The 10274-nt window shown below is 74.0% G+C and overlaps 1 long non-coding RNA gene across 1 annotated transcript; it reads right to left on the reverse strand.

Moving 5' to 3' along the window:
* Nucleotides 1–4799: 4799 nt before the first annotated feature.
* On the reverse strand, nt 4800–9703 carry LOC139074952 (uncharacterized). The gene is made up of 4 exons (XR_011524982.1): nt 9616–9703; nt 7923–8082; nt 7189–7283; nt 4800–5520 (listed from the first exon to the last, which is right to left on the reverse strand). It is a non-coding gene; the product is annotated as an uncharacterized lncRNA (long non-coding RNA).
* Between the last annotated feature and the right edge of the window lie 571 nt (nt 9704–10274).

The following is a 10274-nucleotide window of genomic DNA, read 5'->3' on the forward strand; positions in this document are numbered from 1 at the left end:
GGCACCCGACGGCCCGGCGGCCCGGCCCAGGCTGGAAAGAGGACGCAGCCCGTGCGACGTCCGGCCCGACAAGCGCGAGCAACGCTCCAGTGGCCTCGGCCGGCTTGGCCCTCGCGCTGCCGAGCCCTCGCGCACGTCTCCCCATTCGACCCAACCAAGCCAGAGGCCAAGAGATGAACCCGCCCTACGAGGCAACTCCGACTCTTCAGGTGGCCTTACCGCGGGCGGCAGGTGGAGGCGAGGGCGGACGGCCCAGAGGTCGCGCGGCCGCAGGAGGGGCTGGCGGCCCCGAGCTCGTGGCGGCCGCGACGCCCGTGGCGTTGGACGTGCCGCCGGCTGGTCCTCGCCACGCGGCCGGCCCGCCGGACCGCACGCTCACCTGCGCGATACAAGGGTGAAGGGAGGGTGACGTGGCCCACGCGAGCACCAGCACCAACGAGAGCTGAAACCCACGGAAGCAGGGCCCAGCACCCCACCCGGCTCCCGCCCCTCCGCCAGGTGCCAGGGGAAGCGGCAGCAGGGCCAGACCACTCCAGCCCCGCCACCGCGGGCCCGCCCGGCCGGGCGCGCAACCCACACCCCACCACGGGCAGGGGCCACCGGCGCCACACCTCCCCGCCTGTGTCCGACAAAGCAGAAGAGCAAGGGCCCCTGTCCCACACAGGGCCGGCAGAGGCCACGCCCAGCGAAGGCAGGGGCAGGTGCCAGGCAGACGGGCATGTCGGGCCAGGGGGCCGCCCTCCGCCCTCCTCCCCACCGCCGCCACCCCAGAAGCTTGAAGCTGCTTGGCTCCCCCTCCAGAAGAGAGAGGAGCACGGACGCGGACGGAAAAGCCCACGCCCCAGCTCTGGAAGCCGAGCTCCTCCTTGGGGCCGGGCTCTGCCTGCCAGCCCTTCCACGGCCCGTGCCCCGCCTCTGCGGCCCTCCCTCGCCAAGGGGTCGTCTCCTCTGCGCAGCGGCTGCCCACGGGCGCCACGGCCTCCCGGGACGGGGGCCCTTCCCGGGCTCCCGCAGGGCCACGGGGACAGCGTGCTCTGAGAGGAACGCGGGCACCTGCCAAGCTCGGCCAGGCCCAGCGCACCGCTCTGGGGCTCGGCGCTCGCAGGGGAGTCCGCTTCCCAAGTCCCCCGGCAGAGGCGCGCGGGCTGCGCCCGACGCCAACACGAGGGGAGCCTTCCGAACCACACGGCCAACACAAGCGTGCTGCGTGCGTTGCGATCTCAGCGGGAAAACCCCGGGACGGCTGGGCTGAGGAGGGCACGCCCCGCGCCCGGCTCCAACGCCGCCCCGGGACACCACGGGACCGCCTCCCCGGCAACCCGGGGGAAGGCCTCTGCTGGGACTCGGTCCTGCAGGACCTTCCTGACCCTCACTCTTCCCTCCTTCAGGGCCCCCGTCCACCGCCGCCCGCACGCAGCCCAGCTCTGGCCATTCAGCAGATCCTCACCCAAGCTAGCGCGGGAGGGACCCGGGGAGGGCACGCCGGCCAGCACAGGCGGCAGCGGCAGGAACTCCGCCGCCCCCCCCCCCCACCCCGGGCGTAGCCCACCGCACGTGGCACGTGGCACACAGCACCCGCACCCGAGGGCAACTGGGAGGGGTGGCCTCCGGCGTTTCTCGCCTGGGAGGACGACGGCAGACGTCCCCGGCCGGCTCCCCCCACCGAGCCACACCAGGAGAGGAGCCAAGGCGCCACGGCCAGAGCAACGCCACGTCTAGGAGTTCGGGCCGGAGTCGGCCAGCTGCTCCAGGAGACCTCAGCGTGGGGTTTAAGTGTCAGGCTCCGAGTGGCAGCGCCCGAAACGCGGCGGCGGGAGAGCCCTGCCGTCCTCAGCCCGGGAGCACCGGGGGCCTTGGGGGCGCCAGCAACGGTGAGAGCCCAGAGGGCGGGGGGCCGGAGGCGCCTGGGGGAAGGATGGCGCTGGCGCCAAGGGCGATGACCCGGTCGCCGTGCCACGGGACACACGAAGCGCCGCGCAGGCCAGGCCGGGCTGCTGCAGCGCGCGGCCGCGCTTCCACAAAGAGTCGCGAGAGAAGAGAGACCGCGCCATTTACCTTGCCCGCGGCCTGCTGCTGCGCCGCTGCAGCCGCCTGCTCCGGGGGGCGGGAGCCGCTGTCGTTCCGGGGAGCCGCAGAGCCGGGTGCCGCGTCTGACAAAGGCCAGACAGCAGGGATGGAGGCTTATTCCTCAGGCCCGCTTGGACCGGGCCGTGAGGAAGGAACAGGGACCCTCGGCGCCATCCTCCAGAAGGCGCCTGACGCCCTGGCCACCCTCAGGGGCCTGGCTGGCGGCAGGCGGCTCCCAAGGCGCCTCGGCTCGCCCCTGAGGAGGCCGGGGAGACCTGCCCCCGCCCCCACGACCCTGGCTTGAGGAAAACCCCACAGGGCCCGCTGCGGGAGTCTCCGCGACTCCTCAGCAACGTGCGGACGGCTCAGGGCTCGGCCGGCGGCGGCCAAGCGGCCGAGGGGAGCGCCTCGACCCGCGCGGGGCCGGGCACGGGTCCGGGCCACGCGCCTCCGCAGAACCGCCCCTTCTGCCTCTCTGCAGGCATCCTCTTTCCTTCCTTCAGGCACCCGACGGCCCGGCGGCCCGGCCCAGGCTGGAAAGAGGACGCAGCCCGTGCGACGTCCGGCCCGACAAGCGCGAGCAACGCTCCAGTGGCCTCGGCCGGCTTGGCCCTCGCGCTGCCGAGCCCTCGCGCACGTCTCCCCATTCGACCCAACCAAGCCAGAGGCCAAGAGATGAACCCGCCCTACGAGGCAACTCCGACTCTCAGGTGGCCTTACCGCGGGCGGCAGGTGGAGGCGAGGGCGGACGGCCCAGAGGTCGCGCGGCCGCAGGAGGGGCTGGCGGCCCCGAGCTCGTGGCGGCCGCGACGCCCGTGGCGTTGGACGTGCCGCCGGCTGGTCCTCGCCACGCGGCCGGCCCGCCGGACCGCACGCGCACCCTCGCGATACAAGGGTGAAGGGAGGGTGACGTGGCCCACGCGAGCACCAGCACCAACGAGAGCTGAAACCCACGGAAGCAGGGCCCAGCACCCCACCCGGCTCCCGCCCCTCCGCCAGGTGCCAGGGGAGCGGCAGCAGGGCCAGACCACTCCAGCCCCGCCACCGCGGGCCCGCCCGGCCGGGCGCGCAACCCACACCCCACCACGGGCAGGGGCCACCGGCGCCACACCTCCCCGCCTGTGTCCGACAAAGCAGAAGAGCAAGGGCCCCTGTCCCACACAGGGCCGGCAGAGGCCACGCCCAGCGAAGGCAGGGGCAGGTGCCAGGCAGACGGGCATGTCGGGCCAGGGGGCCGCCCTCCGCCCTCCTCCCACCGCCGCCACCCCAGAAGCTTGAAGCTGCTTGGCTCCCCCTCCAGAAGAGAGGAGCACGGACGCGGACGGAAAAGCCCACGCCCCAGCTCTGGAAGCCGAGCTCCTCCTTGGGGCCGGGCTCTGCCTGCCAGCCCTTCCACGGCCCGTGCCCCGCCTCTGCGGCCCTCCCTCGCCAAGGGGTCGTCTCCTCTGCGCAGCGGCTGCCCACGGGCACCACGGCCTCCCGGGACGGGGGCCCTTCCCGGGCTCCCGCAGGGCCACGGGGACAGCGTGCTCTGAGAGGAACGCGGGCACCTGCCAAGCTCGGCCAGGCCCAGCGCACCGCTCTGGGGCTCGGCGCTCGCAGGGGAGTCCGCTTCCCAAGTCCCCCGGCAGAGGCGCGCGGGCTGCGCCCGACGCCAACACGAGGGGAGCCTTCCGAACCACACGGCCAACACAAGCGTGCTGCGTGCGTTGCGATCTCAGCGGGAAAACCCCGGGACGGCTGGGCTGAGGAGGGCACGCCCCGCGCCCGGCTCCAACGCCGCCCCGGGACACCACGGGACCGCCTCCCCGGCAACCCGGGGGAAGGCCTCTGCTGGGACTCGGTCCTGCAGGACCTTCCTGACCCTCACTCTTCCCTCCTTTCAGGGGCCCCGTCCACCGCCGCCCGCACGCAGCCCAGCTCTGGCCATTCAGCAGATCCTCACCCACGCTAGCGCGGGAGGGACCCGGGAGGGCACGCCGGCCAGCACAGGCGGCAGCGGCAGGAACTCCGCCGTCGCCCCCCCCCCCACCCCGGGCGTAGCCCACCGCACGTGGCACGTGGCACACAGCACCCGCACCCGAGGGCAACTGGAGGGGTGGCCTCCGGCGTTTCTCGCCTGGGAGGACGACGGCAGACGTCCCCGGCCGGCTCCCCCCACCGAGCCACACCAGGAGAGGAGCCAAGGCGCCACGGCCAGAGCAACGCCACGTCTAGGAGTTCGGGCCGGAGTCGGCCAGGCCGTGCCAGGAGACCTCAGCGTGGGGTTTAAGTGTCAGGCTCCGAGTGGCAGCGCCCGAAACGCGGCGGCGGGAGAGCCCTGCCGTCCTCAGCCCGGGAGCACCGGGGGCCTCTGGGGGCGCCAGCAACGGTGAGAGCCCAGAGGGCGGGGGGCCGGAGGCGCCTGGGGAAGGATGGCGCTGGCGCCAAGGGCGATGACCCGGTCGCCGTGCCACGGGACACACGAAGCGCCGCGCAGGCCAGGCCGGGCTGCTGCAGCGCGCGGCCGCGCTTCCACAAAGAGTCGCGAGAAGAAGAGAGACCGCGCCATTTACCTTGCCCGCGGCCTGCTGCTGCGCCGCTGCAGCCGCCTGCTCCGGGGGGCGGGAGCCGCTGTCGTTCCTGGGAGCCGCAGAGCCGGGTGCCGCGTCTGACAAAGGCCAGACAGCAGGGATGGAGGCTCTATCCCTCAGGCCCGCTTGGACCGGGCCGTGAGGAAGGAACAGGGACCCTCGGCGCCATCCTCCAGAAGGCGCCTGACGCCCTGGCCCACCCTCAGGGGCCTGGCTGGCGGCAGGCGGCTCCCCAGGCGCCTCGGCTCGCCCCTGAGGAGGCCGGGGAGACCTGCCCCCGCCCCCACGACCCTGGCTTGAGGAAAACCCCACAGGGCCCGCTGCGGGAGTCTCCGCGACTCCTCAGCAACGTGCGGACGGCTCAGGGCTCGGCCGGCGGCGGCCAAGCGGCCGAGGGGAGCGCCTCGACCCGCGCGGGGCCGGGCACGGGGTCTCCGGGCCACGCGCCTCCGCAGAACCGCCCCTTCTGCCTCTCTGCAGGCATCCTCTTTCCTTCCTTCAGGCACCCGACGGCCCGGCGGCCCGGCCCAGGCTGGAAAGAGGACGCAGCCCGTGCGACGTCCGGCCCGACAAGCGCGAGCAACGCTCCAGTGGCCTCGGCCGGCTTGGCCCTCGCGCTGCCGAGCCCTCGCGCACGTCTCCCCATTCGACCCAACCAAGCCAGAGGCCAAGAGATGAACCCGCCCTACGAGGCAACTCCGACTCTTCAGGTGGCCTTACCGCGGGCGGCAGGTGGAGGCGAGGGCGGACGGCCCAGAGGTCGCGCGGCCGCAGGAGGGGCTGGCGGCCCCGAGCTCGTGGCGGCCGCGACGCCCGTGGCGTTGGACGTGCCGCCGGCTGGTCCTCGCCACGCGGCCGGCCCGCCGGACCGCACGCTCACCTGCACGATACAAGGGTGAAGGGAGGGTGACGTGGCCCACGCGAGCACCAGCACCAACGAGAGCTGAAACCCACGGAAGCAGGGCCCAGCACCCCACCCGGCTCCCGCCCCTCCGCCAGGTGCCAGGGGAGCGGCAGCAGGGCCAGACCACTCCAGCCCCGCCACCGCGGGCCCGCCCGGCCGGGCGCGCAACCCACACCCCACCACGGGCAGGGGCCACCGGCGCCACACCTCCCCGCCTGTGTCCGACAAAGCAGAAGAGCAAGGGCCCCTGTCCCACACAGGGCCGGCAGAGGCCACGCCCAGCGAAGGCAGGGGCAGGTGCCAGGCAGACGGGCATGTCGGGCCAGGGGGCCGCCCTCCGCCCTCCTCCCCACCGCCGCCACCCCAGAAGCTTGAAGCTGCTTGGCTCCCCCTCCAGAAGAGAGAGGAGCACGGACGCGGACGGAAAAGCCCACGCCCCAGCTCTGGAAGCCGAGCTCCTCCTTGGGGCCGGGCTCTGCCTGCCAGCCCTTCCACGGCCCGTGCCCGCCCCTGCGGCCTCCCTCGCCAAGGGGAGCGTCCCCCCTGCCAAGCGCGCTGCCCACGGGCGCCACGGCCTCCCGGGACGGGGGCCCTTCCCGGGCTCCCGCAGGGCCACGGGGGACAGCGTGCTCTGAGAGGAACGCGGGCACCTGCCAAGCTCGGCCAGGCCCAGCGCACCGCTCTGGGGCTCGGCGCTCGCAGGGGAGTCCGCTTCCCAAGTCCCCCGGCAGAGGCGCGCGGGCTGCGCCCGACGCCAACACGAGGGAGCCTTCGAACCACACGGCCAACACAAGCGTGCTGCGTGCGTTGCGACCTCAGCGGGAAAACCCCGGGACGGCTGGGCTGAGGAGGGCACGCCCCGCGCCCGGCTCCAACGCCGCCCCGGGACACCACGGGACCGCCTCCCCGGCAACCCGGGGGAAGGCTTCTGCTGGGACTCGGTCCTGCAGGACCTTCCTGACCCTCACTCTTCCCTCCTTCAGGGCCCCCGTCCACCGCCGCCCGCACGCAGCCCAGCTCTGGCCATTCAGCAGATCCTCACCCAAGCTAGCGCGGGAGGGACCCAGGAGGGCACGCCGGCCAGCACAGGCGGCAGCGGCAGGGACCTGGCCAGCCCCCACCCCGGGCGTAGCCCACCGCACGTGGCACGTGGCACACAGCACCCGCACCCGAGGGCAACTGGGAGGGGTGGCCTCCGGCGTTTCTCGCCTGGGAGGACGACGGCAAGACGCCCCCGGCCGGCTCCCCCCACCGAGCCACACCAGGAGAGGAGCCAAGGCGCCACGGCCAGAGCAATGCCACGTGTAGGAGTTCGGGCCGGAGTCGGCCAGGCCGTGCCAGGAGACCTCAGCGTGGGGTTTAAGTGTCAGGCTCCGAGTGGCAGCGCCCGAAACGCGGCGGCGGGAGAGCCCTGCCGTCCTCAGCCCGGGAGCACCGGGGGCCTCTGGGGGCGCCAGACGGTGAGAGCCCAGAGGCGGGGGGCCGGAGGCGCCTGGGGGGATGGATGGCCCTGGCGCCAAGGGCGATGACCCGGTCGCCGTGCCACGGGACACACGAAGCGCCGCGCAGGCCAGGCCGGGCTGCTGCAGCGCGCGGCCGCGCTTCCACAAAGAGTCGCGAGAGAAGAGAGACCGCGCCATTTACCTTGCCCGCGGCCTGCTGCTGCGCCGCTGCAGCCGCCTGCTCCGGGGGGCGGGAGCCGCTGTCGTTCCGGGGAGCCGCAGAGCCGGGTGCCGCGTCTGACAAAGGCCAGACAGCAGGGATGGGGGCTTATCTTCAGGCCCGCTTGGACCGGGCCGTGAGGAAGGAACAGGGACCCTCGGCGCCATCCTCCAGAAGGCGCCTGACGCCCTGGCCCACCCTCAGGGGCCTGGCTGGCGGCAGGCGGCTCCCCAGGCGCCTCGGCTCGCCCCTGAGGAGGCCGGGGGGGCACCCGCCCCCGCCCCCACGACCCTGGCTTGAGGAAAACCCCACAGGGCCCGCTGCGGGAGTCTCCGTCACTTTAGCAACGTGCGGACGGCTCAGGGCTCGGCCGGCGGCGGCCAAGCGGCCGAGGGAGCGCCTCGACCCGCGCGGGGCCGGGCACGGGGTCTCCGGGCCACACGCCTCCGCAGAACCGCCCCTTCTGCCTCTCTGCAGGCATCCTCTTTCCTTCCTTCAGGTACCCGACGGCCCGGCGGCCCGGCCCAGGCTGGGAAGAGGACGCAGCCCGTGCGACGTCCGGCCCGACAAGCGCGAGCAACGCTCCAGTGGCCTCGGCCGGCTTGGCCCTCGCGCTGCCGAGCCCTCGCGCACGTCTCCCCATTCGACCCAACCAAGCCAGAGGCCAAGAGATGAACCCGCCAACGAGGCAACTCCGACTCTTCAGGTGGCCTTACCGCGGGCGGCAGGTGGAGGCGAGGGCGGACGGCCCAGAGGTCGCCCGGCCGCAGGAGGGGCTGGCGGCCCCGAGCTCGTGGCGGCCGCGACGCCCGCGGCGTTGGGCGTGCCGCCGGCTGGTCCTCGCCACGCGGCCGGCCCGCCGGACCGCACGCTCACCTGCGCGATACAAGGGTGAAGGGAGGGTGACGTGGCCCACGCGAGCACCAGCACCAACGAGAGCTGAAACCCACGGAAGCAGGGCCCAGCACCCCACCCGGCTCCCTCCCCTCCGCCAGGTGCCAGGGGAGCGGCAGCAGGGCCAGACCACTCCAGCCCCGCCACCGCGGGCCCGCCCGGCCGGGCGCGCAACCCACACCCCACCACGGGCAGGGGCCACCGGCGCCACACCTCCCCGCCTGTGTCCGACAAAGCAGAAGAGCAAGGGCCCCTGTCCCACACAGGGCCGGCAGAGGCCACGCCCAGCGAGGCAGGGGCAGGTGCCAGGCAGACGGGCATGTCGGGCCAGGGGGCCGCCCTCCGCCCTCCTCCCCACCGCCGCCACCCCAGAAGCTTGAAGCTGCTTGGCTCCCCCTCCAGAAGAGAGAGGAGCACGGACGCGGACGGAAAAGCCCACGCCCCAGCTCTGGAAGCCGAGCTCCTCCTTGGGGCCGGGCTCTGCCTGCCAGCCCTTCCACGGCCCGTGCCCCGCCTCTGCGGCCCTCCCTCGCCAAGGGGTCGTCTCCTCTGCGCAGCGGCTGCCCACGGGCGCCACGGCCTCCCGGGGACGGGGCCCTTCCCGGGCTCCCGCAGGGCCACGGGGACAGCGTGCTCTGAGAGGAACGCGGGCACCTGCCAAGCTCGGCCAGGCCCAGCGCACCGCTCTGGGGCTCGGCGCTCGCAGGGAGTCCGCTTCCCAAGTCCCCCGGCAGAGGCGCGCGGGCTGCGCCCGACGCCAGCATCAAGGGGAGCCTTCCGAACCACACGGCCAACACAAGCGTGCTGCGTGCGTTGCGATCTCAGCGGGAAAACCCCGGGACGGCTGGGCTGAGGAGGGCACGCCCCGCGCCCGGCTCCAACGCCGCCCCGGGACACCACGGGACCGCCTCCCCGGCAACCCGGGGGAAGGCCTCTGCTGGGACTCGGTCCTGCAGGACCTTCCTGACCCTCACTCTTCCCTCCTTCGCTGCCACCGCCGCCCGCACGCAGCCCAGCTCTGGCCATTCAGCAGATCCTCACCCAAGCTAGCGCGGGAGGGACCCGGGAGGGCACGCCGGCCAGCACAGGCGGCAGCGGGGAGGACCCTCGTCGTCGCCCCCCCCCCCCACCCCGGGCGTAGCCCACCGCACGTGGCACGTGGCACACAGCACCCGCACCCGAGGGCAACTGGGAGGGGTGGCCTCGGCGTTTCTCGCCTGGGAGGACGACGGCAGACGTCCCGGCCGGCTCCCCCCACCGAGCCACACCAGGAGAGGAGCCAAGGCGCCACGGCCAGAGCAACGCCACGTCTAGGAGTTCGGGCCGGAGTCGGCCAGGCCGTGCCAGGAGACCTCAGCGTGGGGTTTAAGTGTCAGGCTCCGAGTGGCAGCGCCCGAAACGCGGCGGCGGAGAGCCCTGCCTGGAGCGCACGCCGCGCAGGCCAGGCCGGGCTGCTGCAGCGCGCGGCCGCGCTTCCACAAAGAGTCGCGAGAGAAGAGAGACCGCGCCATTTACCTTGCCCGCGGCCTGCTGCTGCGCCGCTGCAGCCGCCTGCTCCGGGGGGCGGGAGCCGCTGTCGTTCCGGGGAGCCGCAGAGCCGGGGTGCCGCGTCTGACAAAGGCCAGACAGCAGGGATGGAGGCTTATTCCTCAGGCCCGCTTGGACCGGGCCGTCTAGGAGGAAGAGGACCCTCGGCGCCATCCTCCAGAAGGCGCCTGACGCCCTGGCCCACCCTCAGGGGCCTGGCTGGCGGCAGGCGGCTCCCCAGGCGCCTCGGCTCGCCCCTGAGGAGGCCGGGGAGACCTGCCCCCGCCCCCACGACCCTGGCTTGAGGAAAACCCCACAGGGCCCGCTGCGGGAGTCTCCGCGACTCCTCAGCAACGTGCGGACGGCTCAGGGCTCGGCCGGCGGCGGCCAAGCGGCCGAGGGGAGCGCCTCGACCCGCGCGGGGCCGGGCACGGGGTCTCCGGGCCACACGCCTCCGCAGAACCGCCCCTTCTGCCTCTCTGCAGGCATCCTCTTTCCTTCCTTCAGGTACCCGACGGCCCGGCGGCCCGGCCCAGGCTGGAAAGAGGACGCAGCCCGTGCGACGTCCGGCCCGACAAGCGCGAGCAACGCTCCAGTGGCCTCGGCCGGCTTGCTCCGCTGCCGAGCCCTCGCGCACGTCTCCCCAT

This window comes from Equus przewalskii, chromosome 12 (assembly GCF_037783145.1).
Source record: "Equus przewalskii isolate Varuska chromosome 12, EquPr2, whole genome shotgun sequence".
NCBI lineage: Eukaryota > Metazoa > Chordata > Mammalia > Perissodactyla > Equidae > Equus > Equus przewalskii.